Genomic DNA, 12,610 nt, shown 5'->3' on the forward strand with positions numbered 1-12,610 from the left:
AAGGGCATGGTTTCTGAGAAAGGGATGAGACAGAGTGAGAGCAAGAGTGAAAGCAAGAACAAAAGAGAAAGGAGAGAGATCACATCCAAGATGGAAGCTGCCGTCTGTCAAAGTACGTCCGTCCCATTTGCCATAATCCATTCATTAGAAACATGTCACCAAGTTCAGCATGCATTTCAAAGGGAGGGAACTAAAGCTCCATCATCTGAAAGGAGGAGTATAATTTGTGGACACGGTTTTTAAGCCACCCAAGATATATTTATTGTTTTAGTCATTTTTATACTATGTTTTAAGACATATATCATGCTCTTTTATACTATCGAGACACAACACATATTACACATTTTACCTTAATGACGTTTACTTAAATGCACTGGTGTGTTCGTGAGAGAGAGAAAGAGAGAGAGAGAGAACTAATTCCCATTTAAATAGTGCAGGAGAAAGAAAATACCATGCATGCTATTTAATTGGATTCGGGTTTGAATTAGCCAGCTATAAAATATACTTTAAGGAATACTGTAGAACATTTGTATATGGGCTGGCTATTAGATGTTGTTAAGAAGTTAGAAATTATATTAGGTGGGAGAATGATACTGGGCTGTGAAAGAAAATGTTTTCTTTGAAGGAGGTACTGACTGCTGCTATTTGGGTGAAATACAATATCTGTAATTTATTTTCCAATTTTAACCTCACCCCAAAGGTGAAGCAAATATGCCAAACAGAGCATTTGTCAAAACTTAGTTAAGGTTATATGGATGCTTGGTTTATATTTTTGTATTCTCCTGTGCCTAAAATTTTATAATAACATGTCAAAAAAACAAAACCAAGCAAACAAAAAAATCAGCTCAGGTGAGTCTGCCTCCACTCAGAGTGCCCAGACCAGGGAGTGAGGTAGGGTGAGACTGTGAGCTTCCGGTAGGGTGAGCATCTCGCCATGTTGAAAGAAATTCTATTACAAAATGATATTTTATACGTGTGTGTTCATTTGTATATACAAAATTGTTTATATTTTACTCCATGGGCTATTTTAGGGATTTTGAAACTATTTTGACAGCATCTGAATCTTGTCTATTATGATGCCATTATGACTGAAATTGAAGTGACTATTTTGATAAGGATGTTTATGAATGCCACTCAAAGCTGTTTTTTTTTTTTTTTTTTGTCTGTATATTCCAGACAATGGTAACACAGGATTCTCTTGGGGTCTCAGTCTGCCCAAATGATCCAGTCAAATGCAGTGGGTTAGAATGTGTGAAAAAAAGGCAACCTCCAAGCTGGATGATTGTATATTATGATTCATCTTCCTCCAAGTAGGGCAGCTTCAAAGGAGTGGCTTAAGCTCTCCAAGCTGGTGTGTAGCTTTGTCTCTGATTTGCCAGATCGCAGTGTTTGATGCTGACAGCTTGGGTTCGAGAGGCTGAGAATACTGTGCACGAGGTGAGCCTGCCAGATGAGGGTGTGTGACCGAGGGATAGGGGGAGACCCAGCAGTGGGGAAATATGCAGAGGAGGAGGGCTTGGAGGGAGGGCAGAAGGAAAGGTGACTGCAATCGAGGATGGAGCCAGAGACCATTGTTGAATTTAGGGTCAGAAAAATCTGTTGTCTAGATGAAGAATTAAATAGAGCAAAGACAATTGTTGCTCCAACTCCAGGTTTCACTCATAAAACAACGTGGGGTAGGTCTGCAGCTACCGAGTGGAGGAAACCTTGTGTCTAATTGATCCTTTCGAACATTTACCTGTAGTGATGGAATTAAAACATGATCTGTGCAGCGCTCCTGCTGAAGTGCTTCAAGCGTGCAGTGCACGGGGGGCCAATCGGATCTTGTGCACCCTCCCACGAAGGCAACACTCAAATCTGTCATAACCGCCCTCTGCATTCCATCGTGGAGGGAGCGCGTTCCATCTGTTTGTCATGATCCCTGTTTGGAGCCATGTGGATTTGAGCCCTTTAAAAATGGTTTTCCCTCAAAAGCCCTTTGTGTGTGCTTGTGTGAACTTTCTGGGCAAGTCTCAGACTGAAGTTCACCTAGCCACCATCACCACTCGGTAACTTAGTAACGAACGCTGTTTAAGTGCAGTCTCTTCACTTCTGCTGGTGACAAAGCTGATTCCCATTCATTTTCCAGAATGCCATAAAATTCACCCGAATCTTGCAGTGGCCTTGCCCACTCTGCAGCGCTGGTGTCGTATTTTTATCAGTGCTTGTCAGAGACCCGGGATTCAAACTATCGGAGGTCCAGATGACATCTGGCTTCCCAGCTCCCCCGGAATACTGGCTGCAGTGCTTATCAGTGCATTATTCATCAAAACTGATGATGCAAGCTACAACATGCTGTCTGTGGCTCAGCGTACGAGTGGAAAGGAGTTGGCAGAAGCGCCTGGTGTTCTGTGAGCAGCATGTAATCAATAGTCTGGGTGCTTGTTCACTTCGTGTTGATGACTATTCCCTCTGGTGCATTTCTGTATATTTTTGGGTTCACTGTACTACCAGCTGTGCAATTTTTCTTCCTCTGTTCCTCATACCAGCCCCGACAGACAGAGCAGAAGGAACAACCTTTTTGTGTGGTGGGTGTCAAATCAAATAATCTAATGACCAAAAGCAGGGCGGCAGGCACTGGCAAAAAGAGACAGTTCTAATAATTTCCAAGTGTATGTGGTAATAAAATCAAATGAGCTGCGCTGATATTCAGACTTTCTGCTACTTGAGTCAAATTAAACAATGCCAATCCTCCCCTTTGCGCAAGTTTTCAAGTGACAAACAAATCATTGGCTTCCCTCCTCCCATTTTCTCCATTAAGAGTGTGTGTGTGTGTGTGTGTGTGTGTGTATGTGTTCGCACGTGCACACATGTGCTGTAAATCCTGTTCCCTCTCAGTAGAGGGACCTGACTTAGTTTCCCCTGTTAATGACAAAGGCTCAACACTGTCACTGAGTTGAAGACTGTGAGATGTGTCACCCCTTTCCCCATGCCGATGGTGTTATTAGGGATTGCATAAGATGTTCTAGAATCAATACTGAAATCCATCTTGTTATATCTGAGATGAAGAAATTAATTTTCGCCTGCAAGTTAAGCAATTATCCATCTTCTATAGTTTTTAGGATTTGGTTATTTATCATTATTAAGAACAAAGTCTTTCTTTTTTTAAGACATAAGGAAAAATAGACATTCAAATGGAAAAAAGAGCTAGTTTTAAATATTCAGGTCAGTCTCAAGTCTTAATAAACTTCTTAGCAATTATGTTTTTTTTTTCTTTTTTTTTTTGAGACAAAGTCTCGTTCTGTTTCCCGGGCTAGAGTGAGTGCCGTGGTGTCAGCCTAGCTCACAGCAACCTCAAACTCCTGGGCTTAAGCGATCCTACTGCCTCAGCCTCCCGGGTAGCTGGGACTACAGGCATGCGCCACCATGCCCAGCTAATTTTTTCTATATATATTTTTAGTTGTCCAGATAATTTCTTTCTATTTTTAGTAGAGACGGGGTCTCACTCTTGCTTAGGCTGGTCTCGAACTCCTGACCTTGAGCGATCCACCCGCCTCGGCCTCCCAGAGTGCTAGGATTACAGGCGTGAGCCACCGTGCCCGGCCGTAATTATCTTATAAAATCTTTAATATTTTAATATTCTGTGCAATCTGGGGTTTTTGAGGGCTCATTCAGAGGCCCTCGTTTCTCAGGCAGCAGTGAACTCTGTTGTCTGGTAGGTGAGTTGAAGGCTGGGGGACCAGCATGCACCGTGGTGTTGGTCCCATGTCCGTGGTTTAATAGTTGTGTCTGTCATTTTTGTTAAGCCTGATGATTACTGCAGGTCAAAATAATCATTACTACAAAACATTAACTGGTCTTCTGTGTCTCCACACCTCTTAGGCATTAAAAGAAAAGAAGGATTGTTTATTTTTAGGATGAGTAAGTCTGGCTAGACTGATTTCTGGTTGACAGTGATATTATTTTGTTGCAATAAAGACCTCAAGAGGGAATTCCACATTCTTGAACTTGCTTTGGACACAGCACATCCAACTTCCCTGAACAGATTTGATATTCACCAAATGAATCTCTCTGGCCCCTGGGCCCTGCCCTGAAACACAGCTTAAAATGGGTATGTGCACAGATAATACATCATGATGTGGCAGAGCTGTAGATAGGATGGGAATAAAAGAGGCAATTATTAGAATAGTTACTGAGTTCACAAAATTCAATTGTGGATAGTGTTGTGGTTCAATCATGGGCTCTCAATTGAGAATGCCCAGGTTCAAATCCCAGCTCTGCCATTTCCTAGCTCTGAGGCCACCAGTAAAGTTAATTAACCTCTCTGCTGTTTGATTTTAATCTATGTTAAATGAAAATAATAATATTACTCAGATCGTATGGTTATTATTAGGAATAAATTGAAGTATATGACATAAAGGATTAGCAAGCACTTGGTAGCTAGTACGTGGTCACTGAAAGTTATCTATTATTACCAGTGACTAGCGACCTAAGACTTTGTAGTATTATTTCCATTCAATTCTATTCACCTGCAACAGTATCATTGAGTATCCAACATGTTAAGGCACTGTCCTATGTGTTGAGGGATAAAAGTATGATGAAAATGTGGTTCCAACCTCAAGGAGCTTAGCATTGGTAGGGTGGAGTTAGACATATGCATGGCTGACAGCAGTGAAGGGTTTGGAAATACCAGAATAGAGGAACAAACCATGTCCACAAACCACAAGGATTGGGTCAAGAGGGTTCCTGATTCTCACTTGAGGTGGGAAGGAGAGTGGTAGGAAAGCCAGGTGATTATTTGAGCTAGGCCTGAGAGTCTAAGTCAGAATGTTAAAGAAGGATTGGAAACGTGAGAGGATAGTCCCATGGAACATGGTGCACAGGGAGCCAGGGAGTTGTGTGGGTTGTTCTGAGACTTGCTGATGGTCTGATGGCACATTAGGCATCTATCTGATCTTGTCGGGAGCCTGCGTGACATGGAGAAAGGAGCATGAGCTTTGGGCTTGGCCTGTGACTAGATCTTGGTTCTGTCTCTATTGCCTGGTCGTGAGAACCAGGACATGGAACCTCACTTTCTTCATATGTACAACAGTGGTGATGTAATCGCACATATCCCATAGTGGTGTTGTGGGCATTTGTGGGAATGTAACACACGTGGCTTATGACAGCCACCAGTAAATATTTTCTTTGTGGGGCAGAGACTGGGAGGCTTGTTCACTATTTTATAGGCCACCCCAGCTGCCAGCTGGAGGTCCCCTGTGCTTCCAGGTTTAGGGAAAATTGACTCAGGCCCCAAGCGCATGTTCTGTGGTGTCTGTGCATCACCAGGTCTTTTAACTCTCCTTTGTCCTCTTGCCTCTTGTCCAGAGTTGTCCTTGTGCTGAGGACAGCAGAGGGAAGATTTTTCCAGGTGGGATAGTAAACACAGAGACCCTGAGTTAAGAGTGTGTTTGACTTACTCAAAGAAGAACAAGGAGACCCTAAGACTACAGCAGGGTGCAGGAAAGGTGCAGTGGCGTGAGATATGACTAGAGCAGTGGCCAGGCACAGATTACATAATGCCCCACGGTCATGGCAAGGACTTTGGGTTTCACCCTGAATGAGAAGACAAGTCTTTGGGAGGGAGAAGATATGTCTTAGGAAAGAATCACTCTGGCAATGAAATGGGAAATGGACAGATGGGGCAAAAGAAGCCACAGGAAACCAGTCAGGAGGCTATTGAAATGCGTTTGAGAGCACGTTTGAGAAATCACGAGTCCTGTTTTGCATCTGTTAAGTTTGAGATACTTTTCCCCATTACTCATCCATTAGGTGGAAATGTTGAGTAGATAATTGAATATATGATTTTGGAACTCAGGGCAGAGGTTAGGGCTGAAGATTAAATTTGGAGGTATATTACCATTCACCGTTAGATGAAAACGCTGCACATATAACTCAAAACTGTGCAAAATAACATGGAATCTTATTTTTGACCAGGAGGAGGAACGATTTACGTTTTGAGTTAATTCACTTTAAACAACAAGTACCCTGCTGTTCTTAAGGCCAGCTCCGTGCATTGGCCTGTGTGGCTTGTCCAACAACAATGGATGTGGCACATAGGGACCCAAGCCCTGGAAGAGGAAGCAGAAATCAAAACTGCTCCCAAGCACATCCAGAGTAAACAAGCAAAACTCATCTTCCTTTATTTTGTGTTTTATATCACTGAGCAATTTGATTAAAACAAATCAGCAGGACAAAAAATGAAGTTGCTTTTCTGTGGGGAGACAAAATCAATGAGAAGGATCAAGGTTGAGTAAATGTCCTATGGATACTCAGGGGAGAGAATACGTTTTCTTGAATAAAAATGGATTTTTTTGGAATTAGTTGTTTTCTAAAACATGAAGTTACTTTCATTTTATACCTTAAATGGAATTGAGAGTATGTGGCACATCTAAGAGCAAATAGTTCATGACTTGAGAAGGTTGCAACAGTGCTTATGTTTTTGCCTTGATGAGATGTGATTTTTAATAAAGGAATATCTTTATGAAAGCAACTGGGTAAGTCATTTGGACAGAGTGTGCACCTAAACCAAATATGGTGACAGAGGTGAAGTGGTCTGATCAGCTGTCATAAAACTCAGCCCATCCACAATGGGAAAGAATCAATGCTAGCCGTGCTGGCATCCCATTCAGTGATCCCTTCAAGGGCGACCCTGCTACAAGGAGTGCACATGGCCAGTGCCTCTGATTGTGGCGACTTTGGGATCTGCCTGAGCTTTGGAGCAGATGCCAGGGCCAGGCACTTTCAAGGCTGCCCCCAGCCAATGGCGGAGCAAGGCAGCAGCACGAGGGCTTGCAATGTCTGGACAGAGGAGGCTCCTCTCTGGCTCCTCTGTGCTGGATGGAGCTACTCATTGGGCTGGCTGAGCCTTTCCCAGAACTGCACCACTCTCTGAGGCTTCTCTTCCCTGACCCTTCTTTCTTCCCTCGTACCTTCACAGGTGTTGTACCTACATCATGGTCTGAAGGCTTTCCCTAACTGCCCTTGTTCCTTTCCCTTGTCCTCTGCTACAGGCGTTCTCCCCCATTAATGTCTTGCACTTCTAGCTCTCTCTTGGCATGCGCTTTCTGGAGGACTCAACCTGTTTCCTGCGTGGTCCTTCTATATCAGGAAGCCCCCCCGAGAAGACATGGGAAGACATTAATAAAGCCTGCTTTCATTGTTTTTCATTTATTTATATCTTCCCCATTTATACCGATGTTTGCTTTTTATAAAGGTACAACACACTCTAGGACATTTCTTGCCTCCAATTGCTGATTTGCAGATTTCTGAAAACAAGCTGGTTTCCAGAAATCTGGCTAGTTCATGTGGACTCTCCCTGAGAGAGATTTCAGCACTTTTTGAAAGAATGCTAACATTTTGGAAAAACTGACATTAAAAAAATATGTAATCATTTAAAACACGAATATTACTCTGACAACTAAAAACTGTAAATTGTTATCAACTATTTTCCAATTTTGCTTTCCATCCTCTGATTTGGTTTCTACCAGATATTAAATATAAATGCTTATTCTCTAACCATAACAGATTTTGGGGGGGAAAACTACAATGGCGAATCTGAAAACAATTCGGACAAAGTTGGGGTCAGTTCACCCAAGTCAAAAACTCCCTCAAATGAGCATGTCAGAGTTCTCTTGAACAGAGTGTTTATTGTCAGTGAATCCTCACAATTCCTCACCCCTTAGTGCCCATGTATAATTTTTATATGATTTTTATTTCATAAGTCTTAAAAGACTCATTATTCTTTTTTCTGATTTCACTGCTGAACAGAATCCTGACAAGAGTTTAGTATCATGTGACCTTGGCCAATTCCCTCAAGCTCTTAGAGTCTCTCTATGTGGATTAAATGAGGGGTCAAGTTGGCTACTCACCATGACCCCTTTATCTCTGAATGTCTGTAGTTTTATAAAACTAAAAATAAAATGTGCTTAAAGTCATTCTCCGACACTACTTCTCCTTTTTTAATAAACAAAAAAACCACATTGAAACGTGTTCAATTTTTCAAAGACAGTTTTTGCTCTAGTCACACCCCTTTCCCTGCTTTGTGGGATGATCTCAACGAATTTCAGAGGAATAGAGAAGACCAATTTCCAAATCATCTGGAGTAATTAATTCCAGTGGTTGGAGTTAATTATGATGAGGCAATTCATAAAGTATACAGCAGAAAAAAAGCAGCAATTGATGAGACTTCATCTGCAGAGGGATTTTTTTCAAAGGCATTCTTCTGGCAATGCATTTCAAAGTTAAACATATGTGTGCTTCAATGCTGGGAAAATAGTTTAAGAGGGTATCATTAGGTATGGGTGTGAATTATCTGCATATGGCCCTATGTATATTTTTACAGATATGATACACGCCTAACTGGTGTATAACATGGGAGAATTAATGACTATAGCAGACACCTCAACTCCACCATGTTTCTTATCTATAAACTACAGTATATTTACCCAAAAAATCCATTCATAAAATAGCATGTTATTACAAAATAATTTTAATAACAACATAAAAATTAACAGGAAAATATTGAGTATAAAAACAATAATTTGGGAAGTACTCTCAATTCTGTATTATAAAAATAAAGAATTTGCAATAATGCAATAACAGACTATATTTATGTTTTATGATTCTGATAATAAAGCACTTAGGTTCCACTTTCATGGTTTATGCTGTTATCAGAGCCCCCTGATATAATTAGATGGCCTTGTTTTAGATAATTACTTATATTTTCTTATCATATAGCAAAAATCCCACTGGTAAAAATCCTCAATATCTTAAATCTAAGAGCTATGTTACTGGAATAGGCGAAGAGAGCTGAAAATTAAGTTCATTCACAATACAGGAGCCAGGATTTTTGTAAGCTGAGTAACAATGATACCACTCCCTTGCATTTTTATATCTTTTCATAGTTTAGAAATTGATTTTACTTTCATGATTTATCTTATTTTATTCTCTTAACACTCCTGGGGGGTAAGTGTTATCATCCCCATTTATAGACAGGGAAGTTTGTGCAGAGAGGTTATGGTCAGACTAACTGGTGGAGCAGAGATTCAAACTGTCTTATTCTAAAACTCCATTCTGCTTGAAACTTTTGAAATCACAAGGAAAACAGTCTAGTTAAGAAGCATCATGAATATAACATGCTTTGGAATATTGTGTTTAAAAGCTGATTATTCAAATCTATTCCTTATCCTTTTTCAGAAGTGCCTATACTTTGCCTTTTACCTTGGAGCTAGATGCTGGGCTTTTAAATCAAGTTCTGTTATAAACTGGCTTTGAATCCATAGCCAAACAACTAACCTGTTCTCCCCAAAAGGAATCTACAGACCTGGGTGGATGGTTGGGGGCTTGGCACCACTGAAGTCTTTTTCTAGACCAAAACATCTGATTCAAATTTTGTTAAACTAAAATTAACATACTGCTGATTGATGGACCATTTCATTGTCATTTATGCCACCATGTTGGAATGGTTATAGGATGCAATCAATGGCTCAGAAAGTTTCTTTCTATAAGTACAAGCTAAAACAAGCTTGCATAAGATAGTTCCTTAGAAAATTCTTATGTCTGGAAAGTTTTTTCTCTAAAATATCTAATATGAATAAAGTAAAATTTAGCTTACTTTGTTGAGTCAAGAAAAAAAAAGAAAAGAAAATGAAGAAAAATCATCAAACTGGTATTAATTTAACACTGTCAATAATTTTCATATTCTTTACTGATTTAAGATTAAGATCTACAAAAATTTTTTAGTTATTGTGAGCAGGAAAACAATCTCACTAGTCTTTTGACATTAACATAAATATGTTCACTCATGTTTACTGTGCTAAATTATATAGAATTGTCTAAAAATGTTATAAGTGTACTTGCAATTGAAAATCTGAGCACAACCCCCCAAATCAAAATAAATGTTAAAATACCGGCCATGCCTGGTAAAACTATGAATTTGGAATGAATTTCAAACTTTGCTGTAAATATGAGCATTTGACTTTTGCTTCTGAATTTTTGTGGCTTTTCAGGTAAAAAGTTGTGAATTAAAACATTGGTGTTTCAATGATGTATTTCAGTCTATGTTACATTTTTTGTTTGTTTGTTTTATATGTTGACAACAAGCTCTGCCCAACTTTGTTCTAAGAAAAAAATCCATGTCTTAATGATAGCTATTGTTTATTATGGAATAAGCATATTTGTATATATTATTTACTTTTATCTTCTAAACAACCTTGCAACTTAGGTATTGTTATCTTAATTTTGCTCATAAGGAAAATGAACTCAGTAGTATTTACCTGCTTCTTAAGGCAGGCTGGTTTCATTAACCACAAAACCTCCTGACAACACAATATGTGACTGAGGCAAAGATTTCAATCAAGGAAGTTTTATTAACCCAAAGTTTGAGGATGTACTTGGGAAAAACACAAACCATAGACAAATCTGTGACTGTCTTTCCAAAGCAGGATTTGGGAACTCAGTTTTTGATGAGGATAGGGCAGACAGAAAGAACAAAAGGAGGAGAGTGGGCTGTGAGACAAATGGTTACATTCTTGTGAGGCCCAGGAAATCTGCATTTCACATAAGATAAGGTGACTGTTAGAAGAGAAAAAGGAAGAGAGGGAAGCATCAATGATACTGGGTAGGTGGAAGAATTTGATCTTGTCTTGTCTCTGTTCTGCACCTGGGAAGATAAATTTGTAACCAACATTATTAGTGTGGAATCCAATAGACTTTAGTTTTAGGACCTAGACTTAGCCTGCAGACCCAAAGTTACAATTCCTTACAAATGATCTGTGGGGGCAGTCCTTGTAGATGCCTGATGTCTTTACCTTTCCCTAGGAATCTCCCTCCAGGCTTGATCTTTCCTTTTGCATAAGTAGTTGGGGGTTGGAGGTGGTCCTGAAATTTTTGTTTTTCTTAACACTCCTGTCCAGTTTGCAACTGATCACTGTTTTTAATGATTTTATGCATTTATAGGCTAGGAAATATGCATATCAGTATAGTGGAAATTTCTCTATGGTGGTTTTCCTATAGTCCAGGACAATTCTATGAGTGTTCATGAGTAGCCCTCAGAAAAAACAATTTTTCCTCTAAAAGGAGAATTCCTTTATGGTTGGGGATAGGCATCCATCAATTTTCTAAACAGACATGCTTTCATGTTCATTTATGTATTCTGTATATCTGTCCATTCTCAGACTTTTCTGGGCATCCTCTCACCCCTCAACACACAATCAATTTTTCATGGAAAGAGGCATGACCTGGGACATTTGCCTATTTTATATATAGAACTATAAAGATAACGATACCCTCTAGCAAATGAGGAAACCTGTGAGCTGTAAATGCCTGTGTCTCCAACTAATTCACAGAATTCCCTCCAAGGGAGGGACTTATTTTGCATTTGAACTCCAAAACACCTTTCAAGATTGTTAAACTTAACACCAGCCTGAAAATCCCAGTCATGCTGGAGATCAATTAACTGCTTCCAGTGTTCTACTAGCACCCCTTTAAGATGTTTGCATTTTAGAGTAATTTGGCCATTATCACATTTGAACCAAATAAAGACACATTATTATTTTGTATGATAGGAAGTTCATTTCTAATACTCAAATCCTCTGGAAACTTGCTCCTTTACTTTCTTGCCTGATCTCATGGTCGGGTATCTTTCTCAGATGCCTTCCCCCCCCTCTGTATCAGTGTCGAATCTCAGCTTGTCTTCTTCACACTTGTTTTATTTGATTTCATTCTTTCCGTTACATGATTGCTTCTCTCAGTCCCACATTAGGATTTAAATGCTCTGACTATCCCCCTCTTAAATTTCTCCTGTTGCCACAAAATGTATTACTTGACTACTTGATTACCTAATTATTTTCCATTAACTTAAATATTTTAATATAATAATGTTTTATGGTAATAATTGGTATTCATTATAGAAGATTTTTACAATTAGATAAGGGGTAAAGAGAAAATAAAAACCACTGCAGTATCATCAACCAGAAATAACTACGATTGTGGAGTATAGTTCTTAATTTTTATGCATATTCTTATTTATAAATGTTACAATAACAAATTATACTGTATAATCTGTTTGGTAAATTTTGCTCATAATATAACATGAATATATTTTTGTCTTCCTAGATATCCTTTTTCAGCCTCATTTGCAATGGTTTTGAATTTTCCCTTATATGGCTATACACAGTTTATTCAACCATTGGGCTTGAGGTTATTTCTATGTTTTGGGATATTTTAAACAAGCCTATGATAAACAGCCTTGGTAAATAAATCTTTAGCACATCTATAATTCCTTCAGGGTAAATTTGTAGGAGAGGGATTAGTGGGTTATAGCTGGTACACAATTTTAAGATATATTTTTCCCAAATTTCATCTAGCATAATTGTACCAATTAAGTCTCAGTAAGAGTGTTGAAAGGTCCTATATTACCATTTCTTCATCATCCCCAAATATTACCAATTTTAAAGTTAATTTACTAGATACAAACTCATTGACTTAGCATTTATCTTAATACCTGAAAAAATTGAGTTTAAACTTTTTCCTGGTCTATCTTTATATGTGTGTGTGTGTGTATGTGTGTGTTTATTGCTCATTTGTCTAT

The sequence above is a fragment of the Lemur catta genome, chromosome 16 (assembly GCF_020740605.2).
Source record: "Lemur catta isolate mLemCat1 chromosome 16, mLemCat1.pri, whole genome shotgun sequence".
Classification (NCBI taxonomy): Eukaryota; Metazoa; Chordata; class Mammalia; order Primates; family Lemuridae; genus Lemur; species Lemur catta.